The sequence below is a fragment of the Canis lupus genome, chromosome 4 (genome assembly GCF_048164855.1).
Source record: "Canis lupus baileyi chromosome 4, mCanLup2.hap1, whole genome shotgun sequence".
NCBI lineage: Eukaryota > Metazoa > Chordata > Mammalia > Carnivora > Canidae > Canis > Canis lupus.
The window spans coordinates 77,411,014-77,425,917 of record NC_132841.1 but is presented as its reverse complement, the minus strand read 5'-3'; the positions used below and the strand labels follow the sequence as shown (position 1 = coordinate 77,425,917).

The 14,904-nt window shown below is 35.4% G+C and overlaps 1 long non-coding RNA gene across 2 annotated transcripts in view; it reads right to left on the bottom strand.

Moving 5' to 3' along the window:
- LOC140632707 (uncharacterized) overlaps positions 1 to 14,904 on the bottom strand; it is a 668,295-nt gene that overhangs the window by 104,094 nt on the left and 549,297 nt on the right. Inside the window, exon 7 of one of the 2 annotated variants that reach the window (XR_012030353.1) lies at positions 14,289 to 14,441. The exons of the other annotated variant lie outside the window; for it this stretch is intronic. This is a non-coding gene — a long non-coding RNA (uncharacterized lncRNA). Of the gene's footprint in view, positions 1 to 14,288; positions 14,442 to 14,904 lie in introns of those variants that run through there. 2 annotated transcript variants of the gene reach the window in all.

The window sequence follows — 14,904 nt, the reverse complement described above, 5'->3', positions numbered from 1 at the left end:
GTAACTATAATAAAAAGCAGGGAGAGGTAAGGGACAGGTGTTGACAAAGAGGCAAAGCTTGAAGAAAAGAGCCTACCTAAGAACACGATCTGTTCTGAAGCCAAGGAACTGTACTTATTTTACATAGAGCAAAGGGTTCATTAATGAGAAAAAGTAAGAGATGAAGTAGGAAAAGTAATGTGACCCAAGAGTCACTTACGTGAGAAGCTCAAGCTCTCCATTCTGCTAAGATAACTTGTCTTTAGGCTTTAACTAAAACTACTAGTACGAATGTAAAAGAAAACCCATTCTTTCCTCTGTATTTCTCCAGGGATTCAAAGAGAACTTATGCTTCCCATCCTCACACCTGACTAATTTTCTGCTTCTACTTACTTCTTAATTTCAGCAAGTTCTATTCATGCAGAATGGATTACCAAATTGTCCTTTCTGGGGGGCACATGCCAATCACTTACATAAGAATGAAAATGTAGGAGGCTTTTATTGAAGTGTTGGAGTAACAGGAAGAATAAATTGTAGAAAAGCATAAGAAAGGTCCTAAAATTAGATATTAGTAATACTTTTTAGTAATAGACAGAGCTACTGAAATAAAACGAACCAAGAATTCAATGGCTCAAGTAAAATAGAGCTTTATTTCAACTGCATGTAATAATAGTACAGAGATGAGAAGAATAGGGCTGGGGTGATAGTTCTATTTGGTCAAAGGGTGGCTTTTAGTGTCCATTATTTCTCAGTCCCTGAGAAGAGGGATGAAAAAAAACCCAGGGCAACTGGTGTCTTCTGTCAACAAACTTAAGCTGCACACGTCTGGTCAAAACCCACTGGTCTCAAACTCATCTCCTGGTGACATCTATTTGCAAGAGAATCTGGGAAATGTAGCTATTACTATGGCAGTCAGGTGCCTAACTAAAGTTTAGGAGGTTCTATTTTTAAAAGAAGGAAGCATTGTCCTCCCTACGCCCTGTTGTATAAAAATAACTAGTTTCTTGGTATTTTGCTAGGATTCTCCTACCCTCGCTACCCCCAAGATCTTCTCATCCTTCCTACTTGTCCGAATAAGCTAAAATATTGTCTCACTGTGTTATGCAAAGCAATTTACTTCATTTTATCTTACTTCTGCCTTCTGGACAATGCCTTGAAGATTTACTGTCTCACAGCAAAAAAGCCCACCTTGGTATTTTTCTTAACACAGAGTATATGCCCAAGTGAATTATTTTGTTTCTTCCTTAGGAAGCAGAAATTCAGATGGTGAGTTCTACAGAGTAATTTCTTTTTCTTTACTATCACAGATAAGAAAGCTAATGTGGAAGACTGAATGCAACCATAAGAAATTTGCACATTAGGCAGTAGATTAAGTGGAGTCCTTAAATATTTCCATCAAGGGAAAGAACTTCCTTCTTTAGAAGGAAAATGAATCTGGCATTATATGCAAATTGAATTGTAACAGGAGAGGTAAAAGCTGGGTCCATTCAGAAATGTGTCTGTGTTCATAATTCTTAACATCAAATACATTTTTACTAATATTTAAAAAATTATTCCACTCCAAATTCCTTATTAATCAGGTTAGCTTTTGCCTAATCTGGAAGTATTGACTAAATAAATAAATAAGTGCTGCCTTTTGTGCCCCTACTGAGAAGTACCTTATGGATAGAACCTCACAATATCATGTTATCGATGAATGAACACAAGACAGTTAGTTAATAAATATTGTGCAGGGAACTTTGCAAGTTGCTGGAGATAATAAGCTATAGATATAGCTCTAATCCCACTAGAGATCACAACCTACTAAGAAGACAGACAGGTAAGGAGACAATTATTGCACAATATTGTAGATACCTTGTAAGAGGTTAGCAGTGTATGCCATAGGCTTACCTTGAAAAGGCGCCCTTGAAAGAACAGGGAAGTCTTCTCAGGGGATTTGACACCTGTGCTTTGTCCAGGGGTACAGAAAAGAGATTCCTCCAAAGGGATGGGTGTCTAGGCTAGAAGGAGGTTAGATATTGGTGACATTAAGAAAATTGTGTTGATTTGAATATTGTGCCAAGAGGACAATAAAGGAGATAAGAAGCTGATGGCTTTTTAGGTTTTCTTAAAAATCTGAGTTTTCACATGACAGCAAATGGAGAGCTATTGATAGATTTTAAACAGTAGTAAACTCAACAGAGTTTTGTCTTAGAAGGATCATCTTGATGGGTGTAGAATGCAGGAAACATGGAGGCAGAGCGGCAAAATGAAGACATGATCTTGCAGCAGGTTTGTGGTTGCCTCCTCAAGCTCCGTATGGAGTAGCGATGGAGATTGGCTAAAACTCTCAATCCATCACTAGAAACAACCACTGTTAAAACTCTGATATATAAATACACGTGTGCATAATTTTATATAATAACATACACACATTTTATAATATATCATTTGCATATACTTATGTTTATGTAAGTTTTTCAAAATAAATCAATCATAGAACTCAACCTTGAGAAACAGTGGAAGCCAAGAGAAAATTTTTCAGACCTATACCAGGTCATTTAAAATCTCTTTGCACCCCTCTAGCCATGACTTTCCATCTCACACCTAGTAGAAATCTCTTTGTCATTTCAACCAACTGCTCATGATTTGACCAGAAGGGATTTTTCTGATATCAGTTCTTGCCACTTTTCACTCACTATGTGGATCAAGCTACTCTGGTGGCTGTGACAGTGTAGACTTTGTCTACTACTCAAGGTTAAATTTTCTTTACCTAATATAGAATCTAACACTTAATGAGGACTCAGCCAACACACATGCTGAATACATTTTCAATGCGTATATGTAGTGTAAGCAGCTATCTAATAATAAATATTTACTTTGGAGTCACGATTACTGGGAGAAGTTGGTTCAATCATCCAGAAACTGTTCAGACAGAGGTAAATTTTCTTTCACACTCTGAGTTACTAGCATTCTTTAAACATTCTAAAGGGCAATATTGGTGCCATCCCATCTTAACATTGTTTTAAGTGGCAAAATGAGACACTAAGAAAAGTCTGGGGCAGAAATCAACCAATCTGCAGTGGCATAAATGGTGCTTAAAAAGAGACATTTTACTAGTTAATAGCTACATTCTCAAGGATTTTTGTTCAATGAAACAGTGAAAAAAAGATATCAGTTACTTCTGTCCTTAAACTCATTTAAAACATCAAATTTTTTTAAAGATTTATTTATTTATTTATTTATTCATGAGAGACACAGGGAGAGAGGCAGAGACACAGGCAGAGGGAGAAGCAGGCCCCGTGACGGGAGCCTGATGTGGGACTCGATCCGGGGACTCCAGGATCACATCCTGGGCTGAAGGCAGGTGCTAAACCACTGAGCCACCCGGGCTGCCCCTAAAACATCAAATTTTCTTGCTAGTTTCTGTCAGATAGTAAGAATAAATATGACACAAGCCACACCCCCAGGAAGGTACAGTCAGCTTATCAGACTAAGCTTGGATGACAAATAGTTATCAATCAGTATAATTGATATGTCATATGTAATTCATATGTCATAAACCAGACTTGGGGCACACACAGTGTATTGTGAAGCTGTTTAAGGGAGCAGAATAAACAAATTGAATGTCACAGTGATTTGGGTTTTTTTCAATAGGTTTGGTTAAATGGAAGATGGAAGTGACAAGAGAGAGGACAATGTTATTAAAGTCATGGATGCCAGTGTGCATTAAAACAAGTTCTCTAAAAAAGGAGCTGGCCAGCTGGCTTAAAACTTGAAAATGGTGAATTTGTGAAAAAATATTTGGAATTTGGGGCATCTGGGTGGTATAGTCATTTAAGTGTCTGACTCTTGGTTTTGGCTCAGGTCATGATCTCAGGGTTGTGAGATCAAGCCCTGTGCCAGGCTCCAGGCTCAGCAAGGAGTCTGCTCGAGATTCTCTCCTTCCCCCTCTGCCCCTCATGGTTGTGCTCTCTCTCTTTCTCTCTCTCAAATAAATAAATAAATCTTAAAAAAATACATTCGAAATTTAACAGGGTCAGAATATGAAGGGTCTTAAACAGGTCAAGATAAATGAATAAATATTTCTGGTTGATTTATGCAGATTGAGAGCTACAGGAATTTCTGTCATTATCTCATCTGTTTTAGCATTTGAATTAACCCACAATTCAAATTATATTTGATTTGCCCTAAGAATCTATGGTAATGTGCATATAGTACATAAAATTCATAATCATGGTAGATTAAAAAGATTTGTACAGAATACAAAAAAAAAAAAAAGAAAAATGAAGGGCACCAATTGTATAAAATATTTTTAATATAAGAAGTGCTAGATCCAGGGGCGCCTGATGGTTCAGTCAGTAAAGCAGGTGACTCCTAATCTCAGGCTCATGAGTTCAAGCCCCACATTGGGCTTAGAATTACTTAAAAAAAAAAAAAAAGAATATATATGCTACATAAAGTTTATAGTTACAGAGTGAAATTTTACTTTTTGAGAATGTGCTAAGTTTGTTTCAGAAAGTATACTGCCCAGACTTTATAAAAGAAATGCTGTAAAAAAATATTCATTGTTTATTAACTAGAAGAATTAAAGTTCTATGATCAGAGAACAGTTTAAAGTTCTCTGAATTTTTAATTCTGGTGATGGTTTTATGTCTTAATCTTACTTTATTTAACTTAAAGTTAAAATTCTATAACATTAAAATATATTAATGGATCTTTCTTCTCTTCCTTCCTTCTTCCCTCCTTCACCCTCTCCCTTCCTTCCTTCCTTCCTTCCTTCCTTCCTTCCTTCCTTCCTTCCTTCCTTCCTCCTTCCTTCCTTCCTTCCTTCCTTCCTTCCTTCCTTCCTTCCTTCCTTCCTTCCTTCCTTCCTTCTTCCCTTCCTTCCTTCCTTCCTCTCTCTCATTCTCTTTCTATCTGATTGAATAAGAGAGACATAGCTTCCCAATAAGTGTACCATGGTGTTTCACAGTGCATTACAAATTTGTTAGAAGATTTCGATTATTTTTCACATTCATTCAAAAATTTACATTTGTAATTATAGTTGAACACTAGGTATAGCTTTTTCTGAAAACTTCTGTATTTAAAAACTATTATTTGGACGTTTAAAGCTTTATTTTTAGCATCTGACTTGAAAGAAACCTTAAAGTTTATAACAATGAACATCTCCCCTGATTAACACATTTAATCATCCCAGGTAGTCTTATTACTTCAGTCAATTTTCTTTTGTAATCATCAGTAAAATTATTTTTATGTGAATATTTAAAATACTCAGCTTTGCTTTTGATTTCATGTGCTCTTATTTTTCACATCTTTATTATACCTGTAAGATTTTACAGCTAATACCCACTAAGAGAAAACAAGTCAGCCACAGCAATGCTATGTCAGACATCTCTCTCTGACCTTCCCATTGGAGCATTTCAATCAGTGAGGTAAGTATTCAATAATAATCTATTTATCAAAAGTACAATGCTTTATTTGGCATGGATGTTTTCATTGTACTAGATTAATCTACTGAGGTTAGGAACTGCACATAGCTAACAGCACTAGTTACAATCCTTGAAAAAAATGATAGGAAAAAATATCCTGGGGTCCTTGGGTGGCTCAGCGGTTTAGCCCCTGCCTTTGGCTCAGGGCATGATCCTGGAGTCCTGGGATCGAGTCCCATGTCAGGCTCCCTACATGGAGCCTGCTTCTCCCTCTGCCTGTGTCTCTGCCTCTCTCTCTCTCTCTCTCTGTCTCTCTTGAATAAATAAATAAAATCTTTATTAAAAAAAGAAAAAGAAAAAAATATTTTTCCCACAAAGACATATCAACAAAAATCAACTTAAAATAAAACCTTAAAATGATCAGGATGGTAGGTGAACACATAAGCTATCACAGAGACACCATCCTAGAGTATTTCAGCAAAAGTAATCTTATGTTTAAGAAATATGTTGTCTTGTTTACCAAGAAGCTATCTATATGTAAAATTAAACCACAGACTTAATCACATTAAGTGGCATAAAGATAACAGGTATACACATACTTCAGTGGTTAAATCCTGAAAATACCATATGTCAGTAAAGACACAGAGCAATAGAAATTCACAGTGCTGGTAAGAGTAAAAATTTGTATAACCACTTGGGGGAAACTGGCATTATTTCCTAATGCAAAACAAATGCCCCAAAACAAAAAATTCACTTAGGTATACAAAAATTCATACCTATGTGAAACAAAAGACGTGTACCATGATATTTATAGAAACATTACACATAAGCATTAAAAACTAGAAACTCCTCAATGCATGTTAACAACAAAATGGATAAATTAATCATAGTATATTTATACTGTGGAATACCCTGTAATAGGAAACCATGAAAATATTATCACATAAAACAACATGCATAAATCTCCCAAATATCTTATTTGGTGAAGAACTGAAAAAAACCATATCCCATAGATTATGTACCATATAATCCCATTAATGTGAAATTCTAGGAGAATCAACATAAAACATGATGTTAAAAGTCAGTATTGTTGATTCATTTGGATTGGAGAGTTGGGATGCTGAAAAAAAGAACATGAGGGGGACACCCAGGGTGCTGGATATGTCTCCTCCCTTGTGCTAGATCGAGATTTCACAGGCTGATTTAGTTTGTGCTAATTCATCAAGCTATCAACTTCTGATTTGTTTATGAGGAAATGATTTTCAATATTTACTTTATATTTTGATAAAGTTTATTAAAACATCCATTTATGAATAATAGTTAGACAATATTGTGATTTGTATACTAGTGAATTGTTATGACTAGTGTAGAAAAATTTGTGTGCACTCAAGCAAAATCTTTATCAGTATTTAAAAATATTTGGCATGCAAAATTGAAATGCATTTAACATTTAAATGGATCAGGAAGTTTCAACTAATAAAGTTCAATGATATATTTACATGATCAAGAAACTTCATTAACCTCGACGTGAATGGAACTTCATTCAGCTATTACGCTGAGTAAAATAAGTCAATCGAAGAAAGACAATTATCATATGATTTCACTCATGTGGAATATAAGAAATTGCAAAAGGGGCTATAAGGCAAAGGAGGGAAACTGAGCGGGGAAAAATTAGACAGGAAGACAAACCTTGAGAGACTCCTAACTCTGGAAAACAAAGGGTTGCAGAAGGGGAGGTGGATGGGGAATGGGTGACTGGGTGACGGGCACTAAGAAGGGCACTTGATGGGATGAGCACTGGGTGTTATACTATATGTTGACAAATTGAATTTAAATGAAATATTTTTTAAAAAGAAACTTCAATGAAAGAAGCTCAATAATACATTTATTAACCAATAAAAATAGAGGGTGGTAGATTTGAGTAACAGTCACAATCTTAAAATAAAATATGAAAAGAGAAGTCTATCTGAATTTTTGTTAACGCTTAAAAAAGGAAAATGTCTGCAGTCTTTTGCTACTGCTGACTTCAGTGAAAAATTCTTCTCATTGATGGTGAGTATAAGAAATTAGAAGATAATTCTTAAGAAGTTTTGACTAGTAATAGCATTATTATTCCAAAAACCACATCTAGTTTTTTTTATACTGAAAGCACTGTAAAAATGCTAAAATTCAATAGTTGTTCTATAGAACTGCAAGCCAGGAAGCTGCTGTGGATTTTAACTATGAGACCCAAGGTGAAAGTAGTTTGGAAGGACCCTCCCAAAATGTTTCTCCTGGAAATAAACAGGATGCATTACTCAAAAAGATTTGTCATAGGCCTGTTTCCATTTCAATATTTTATAGAATTTGATTATTTAGATAAATGTATAAAATTTATTATGTTACATACACATACAAGCACTCGTTTTTTGCCAAGCACTCTTTCAGTTTACCATATAAGTATTATCATTTTTTAACCATGCCAGATGTGAGTTTTGCAGAGCACTGGTATAAAGAATTTAGCTATAATTCCCTTCACATTGATGTAAACAGAGCCAACCCGTGATAGATTTCAAATGAGTTTTTCTTGCTAGATCATTTTGCATTTTGTCATCTCCATCATTTTCCCAAATTCTCCAATCTCAAAACGATCTTAATTGTAAAATATAGTTAAGTGGGATTATTGTTTTGTTCTCCGCTTTACTCCATTTCCTATAACACAGCTAGTCATTCAAAAACGAATTTAAGTTGAATACATTGTTTAATGAGTATAAAAATGATTTGCCTGATTTGATCACAGTTTTCTCAAGCTAGTAGTGTTAGGAACATCGCAGAGAATAAATGAGAATTAGACCTCCCCTATACATCAACCATAGTTAAAAGTTAAGAGGTACTATTTCAATATTCCTATTAGTTCATTGAAGATTTTTTCTTATTCCTAAGTAAATCTAAGTGAGCTTTGACAGGTTTCCATGAACCTTATTAGTGTTCTATGTTCCTGTTTTCTTTCTCATGCTTTCGACATTGAGATTATTTTGCAGTTGCTTCCTTTTCTAGTTGCTTTTAACAAGACTTCTTTCATATGTCCTTTCAGATCCAAGAGTTATGTGAAAATGGGAGACTATCACATTATTTTAAGGGTTAAAAAATGAATGAACTTTGTTCCTCATGCTTATATTCCCAGATACAAACTAGAGAAAATGCATGAAGGCAAGTAATCCAAATAGACAAAGTAGATTCTTTGCTTTTCTTTCTCTGGTTGTTTCAGCAGACAAAATATCTGATAGCATCAAGATTTATACCCTTTTCAGAAAGCTGATAGAATTAGTCATTGCTTTTCAAAAGTAATTATCAAGGACAGCTAAAATCCAGTCTCCTGCATCTTCGATCATGCCCAGAGCCTAAATCTCATGAAAGCTCTTTAAGTCAGAATGGGAAGCTTATGAGAATTTTCCTAACCAAGAGAAAAAAAGTCTTAGCCTGGGGATGATAAACAAAATGATTTTTTGCAAGCAGTCTGAAAAATATGCTTCATGCAATTATGATATGTAAAGATATTTCAAAGATTCAATTTACAGGCTTCTAATTTAACTTTAGAAAGTTCTTGTAATTCATTATCAGTTTAAACTAAATTAATTTAAACTTCTAGCCTTAAAAATAAATCTTTTCTTGTCCTTTATGTACATCCAGACTGTTCGGCCCTCACTAACCTCAGACCAAAAGACAAGTTCTCTATTAAATGGAACCGTGGGGTTTTTTTAAAGTCATTTTAAAATCAAAGTTAGATGAATAATAGTAAACCTTATCCTGTCATTTTTACTATTGAAACTTATGGCTACAGAAGGCTGCTCAGGGATATCCTGTTTTTAGAAAGTTTAATCATGGTTGGCAGCCTGTATAGGAGTAAGCATCATAGAGTCCTGTAAAGAATCTCCTTCCCAATGGGTGGTTGCACATGAAAAATCTTTGCAAAACTAAGTTTTGTTTTCTCCCTAAGTGAGAATAACTCATGAGAATGTCTCTGAGTTGCTTAGAAGAAACCATGGCTCTTGAACAAACCAGAAAGAAAGACAAGTTATTATTTTATGTTCCCAAAACTTTACCATTTGTAATCTGTTGAGAAATAAACTTTTTTTTTTCCTAATTGACATTGATCTTTAGAAAGGGTGAATTTTAAAAATACCCAATAACTCTTGCAAAGTACATTAAGGAAAGTTGCCTTTCAATTTTCATGTTTGGGTTCAGTCCCGTCCTATCTCTGGTAAGGGTTCAAATTTTAAAAATGACAGACTTAGGACTGGATCATACCAAATAGAATTATATTATTCCAAGTCAATTTACTATTAATTTTCTTCCATAAATAAAGATTATTTTAACTTTTGGGGAAGTATTTTTAGTGAGGATGTTTCACACATAATCCGTAATTTATTTAGTGTGAAAATGGATCATATCACCCAGTTTTTCAATAATCAGTCATATCACGCATAAAGAATAAAAGTAAAAATCCATTCTTGTTTAAAAGACCTTCGAAAGAGATTCACTGAACTTTCTCACTGTCAGAAAATATTTTACTACTAGCTAACTCAAATCCGTCATGCTTAATATTAAGCCTAGTTTCCCTTGTTCTGTCTTCAATATAAGAAAAATATTGATTACCATACTTCCACAAAGCCCTTTATATATTTGAAGATTTATTAAATCATTCCTTTTTCAATAGTTAACTTCCTAGGTTTTTTCTTTTTATTGTTATATACTTTATTCAATTCCTCTCTTTCCTTCAAACACTTCCTACTTTACATTCCTTACTTTGGAATTTTATTTTTTAGCTGACAAAAATTCATAATACTATGATAATGAGAAGGTTTCTGGTTTAGGACTAATATTAACTACTCTAATAATCAACAAATGGTGCATAACATTTTACTGGAATGTATTTTAATTAATGAGTACACCCAGTGCCCTTTTCCTCTTGAAAAGGAATGGAGTTTTGTTAAGGAAAGAAATATATATTCTCAAAGCTATTTCTGAAAACCTTTCTTCTCTTTGGAAATCTCCTTTTTTTTTTTTTTTTGGTTTTTACATATCTTACCATCTACATTTTATTACTGTTTTGGTCAAGGATGCTTTGGCTAGCCCTCCCTTACATATGTTATAGTCATAGCATTTTTAGTAGTAGTTTCCAACACTTTGTACATTTGGATCTTAAACATTTTGTGAATGCTTCTGCAATTTGGTTACATGGGTGGTAGAGCTTAAAAAGAAGAATTTTCTTTCTAAATGCAGAGGTTTCAAATATTTCTGTTTAAATGACATACATAGAATGCCTAGCTTTAAACTATTTTTCAATGTTGTAAATCTCTATTGAATTGAACATTTAAAATAGTTGTTTAGCTATCACATAATTAAGAACACTATTTAAAATCAATGAGAACAAATGATTGTTTGCCAAAGCTAAAGAAAATTACATATAAATATATGTACACACACACACACACACACACACACTTTCAAAGACTACTGGTTTCCCATATTCAGGGTCCCCTTTTTCTGTAGTAACAAATAGTTATTTCAATGTTGCAATATACTCAGCTCAAGGTGACATTTCCTGGTCTTCCTTGATGCTCACTGCACCAGGTGATTGTCATTTCCCAAAAAAATATTTAGAAGGTTCAATTTGTTAGGCAGTCAGTTGGGGCATGACCTACCCTTTGGCCCTTTCTTTCTGCTGCTTGAAGTGGAAAGGCATATGGAGTCCTAACATCTACCCTGGACATAAAGTAATCTCAAGCATGGAAACCAGAGCTATGGAAGAAAGAGTTGAAAGATAGAAGGTGCCTGAATTCCTGATTACCACAGACTCAGCAGAACACCACAGGACTTCCTGCTTCTGTCTTTGTTGATGTGAGAGAAAATATAATCTTATGTTTAAGCATTTGTTATGAGTCAAAACATGCAACCGAAAGATCAGGGTACAAAAGTAGGTGTTTCATCCCTTAGTTAGAATGACAAGTGTAGGGAGCACTGCGGTGCACTGCTCAGACTCAGACTCTGCCTTAGCGTTAAAGAACTTAATCCTCTTACCGCTGGGAGTGCAGCTGGCAGGTAGTCTTCAACTGCTGCCAACTCCAAGAATGGCCCTTTGTCTAAAGAGTCACCCTCCTTAAGGTCACACGCCTTTATTGGGAGCAACTGGCATGTAGTGGCTGGTTAATGTGTGGTATAAGTCCCAAGGTCCCTACCTAGGGACAACTCAGGGTCATTCCAGTGTCACAGCTCTGCATGGTGCCTGCAAGGGCTTTTGCCAAGCTTTCATGGCAGCCTGGTTTTTTCTTCCCCCATCTTTCATCCTCCTCCCCCAAGGCTAAGATTGTCAAAGCACGCCCTAATAGACTTCCTGCACACGGATCTTCACCTCACAGCTTGTTCCTCGAAAACCCAATCTGCAATGGTATTAATAGAAGTGTTACAGATTAAAATATGGAGAATTTGGTTGCAATAATGGTGAGATCAATATTAGTGTTAAAAAACACATCCCTCGTCTCTCAGAAATGTATATATTATTTGGAGTTTGGTGGTAGAAACCAAAACAAATAAAAAGAAGAAAAGTTAAAAGGAACAAAGGAATGTGTCACCTTTCTAATTATTATCCTAGAATTTTGGAGGATATTTTCATCCCGTGCATATATTGTATTTAAAAAATTAACGGGGGGTGCCTGGGTGGCTCCAGTGGTTAAGCATCTGCCTTCGGCTTGGGTCATGATCCCGGGGTCCTGGGATGGAGCCCTGCATCAGGCTCTGCAGTGGGTGGGGAGCCTGCTTCTCCCTCTCCCTCTCCCTCTGCCTGCTGCTTCCCTGCTCATGTTCTCACCCTCTCTCTCTCTCTCTCTCTGTCAAATAAATAAATAAATAAAATCTTTAATTTTTTTTTAAATTAATAATTAACAGAAGTCAATTAAACTCAATGAATTCTGGGGCTTGTTTTAAAACTGATAGGCACTGGTATTCACAAAGGGGAAAAAATATGTTTAAAACAAGTCTTAACCCTGGAGAAGCTCTTAAGGACATAAATAGTATTTTTTCGATCAAAAGGAAAAGTGTTTACAACTGAAAACAGTCTTTCTAGCTATTATTAGGAAATGATGCTTACTCATGCAGACAATTGAAATTTGAGAATTGACAGAGTTTAATGCTGCGGTCCTTGTGGTGTATTTCCACTCCAGTATAAGTGCAAATAACACTGTGATATAAAGGGGCTTGTCTTCCCCGGATGTCAATGAACATTTCTCTGGTAGTCACTGCAGTTAGGATTTGATATATATCTATGTACGGTGCCACCTAATCAAGTAAAGTTTTCCCCTGCCACAAAAGGTTTTGTGAATTTTACAGCAAAGTCATGAGCATGTTTTTTAAAATGCAAAATGACATTTTCTGTTCTTCTTGAGTGAGTACTGACATTTCCCCTTGAGCCTTCCTAAAGCTCCTTTCCTCATAAATATCCTACCCCTCCTTAAATAGAGTTCAAAGTCATTTATTTCTTATTAAAAATCACTGCAGTAAAATCAGTCTTTTTCTGAGGATGAAAATGATGCTAACCAAATGTGTACATTTCACACACAAAAATGTGTTTGCAGACAAGAGGCCAAAGTATTATCTAATTATTCACGAGTCTAAAATATACTCTGAAAAGTCCTCTGTTGTTGAAGTCATACCCATCCTTTCAGGTATAGTTTTTACCATGCTGGAAATTAGGCAATGTCGAAATATCTTATGTTGTCAAAGCACATTTTCAGATCATCCAGTGATCTTATAATCACTCAAAGCACAAATCAATCACGTTTACATGATAACAATATTCTAAAAAGTGGAACATTCTCTTGTCGACAAGTAATTGGTTGACTAAATTAAATCAGCTTTATTCAAACTCTTTTGTTTGTGTGAATAGAGCATTTTGCAATTTACTGAAACTGGGGACAAAAATAAATTCCAACTCAAGTACAGAATATAACCTTTTACAAAAAAGGTCTGTCATACAGGATAACTTTGTACGTGTTCTTTCTTTCCTTGTCTTTGGCTCTTTCTCATCTTCCATATCCATGTACTTATATATGTATAAATATATATATATTATATAAATACATGTGTACGTATGTGTATATATGTATATACAGAGAGAGAGATTTATTTAAGGAACTGGCACCTGCAATTGTGGAGTCTGGCAAGTCCAAAATCTGTAGGGTAGGCAGCAGCCTGGACACCCAGGAAAAGGTGATATCGTAGTTCGAGTTTAAAGATAGTCTGGAGGCAAAATTCCTTCTCTCTCAGGGGACTCTACTCATTTCTTTTTAAGGCTTCCACTGAATGCTTGAAGTCCACCCACATTATGGAGAGTAACCAGCTTTACTCAGTCTACTGACTCTGACGTTAATCTCGATCTAAATATGACCTTCATGCAAACATCTAGGCTGGTTTTTGACCAAATATCTGGGGACCATGGCCCAGCCACGATGACACATAAAATTAACTTCTCTTCCTCCTCCTTCTCCTTCTGGCTTTAATTTTAATTTGCTCTATGAAATATTCTTCTGGTCAGTATAATGGTTTTTGATAATTTCTACAGAAGTTTATGCACATTTTCTTTTATGGGCTAGTTCCTTTCCTTTTTTTCTTTTTCTTTAATTAATCATTAAATGAGTAGGATTTTCTCAGGCCCTGTATTTGTAGAAGATTCTGTGGAAATGAAAGGATAGAGAAATGCAGAGTCATAGATTTTCTCCTCTGCTACTCCAGAGACAGACAGCATCTTTCCAATATGGCTTCTCCTGTGAACCCTGTCCTCCTCTGCTTCCCAAAACCAGAATAAGTGAAAGGATGCTCACCTCTTCCCCATTTCTCTTTCTTCCAAAAGCAGCTTTATTTCTTCTACTTTATAAATCAGAACATGCCTTGAGGCTCATCTCTGAGGTAAGTGGTCTGACACAGACTCTGCTGCTAGCTTTGATGATGCAACTTGGTGCTTGCCCACCTCTGACTTCTGCTTCTCCCACCATCCTCGAAATCTCTATCTCCCACAACCTTTGTTAAAAATTAAACATAATAGATTTTGCATTTTGGAGTGAATCTAATGTTTGAATTTCTAATATTTACCATCACTGTCTCCCCCTCAAATTTTCGTATTCCTTTATCTTCTGTTGAAGGAAGTTCAGATGCATGTGAAATAAACAGTAATGAGATACAGGGCAATAAATGGTCTAATTATATGAACTTCCTGAAAGGACAGGAGAGGGATTTAGAGATAATCTTTCAGTATATAGATGTTGAATATACAGAGGAATAGTCTTGGTGTGCCAATAAGAGATGATACTGAGTCAGGTAGTTCAATATTTGGGGGGTTATTGTAGATTAAGTTTCCTATCATAGGGGTCATAATCATAAGAAACCAAGGTGTTCACACATCCATTTAGCCTTACTTCTTCTCCTACCCATAAGTCATAGCCTCAGAGTCCAGTTATAGGAGACAACAGGTGTGTTTCTCATA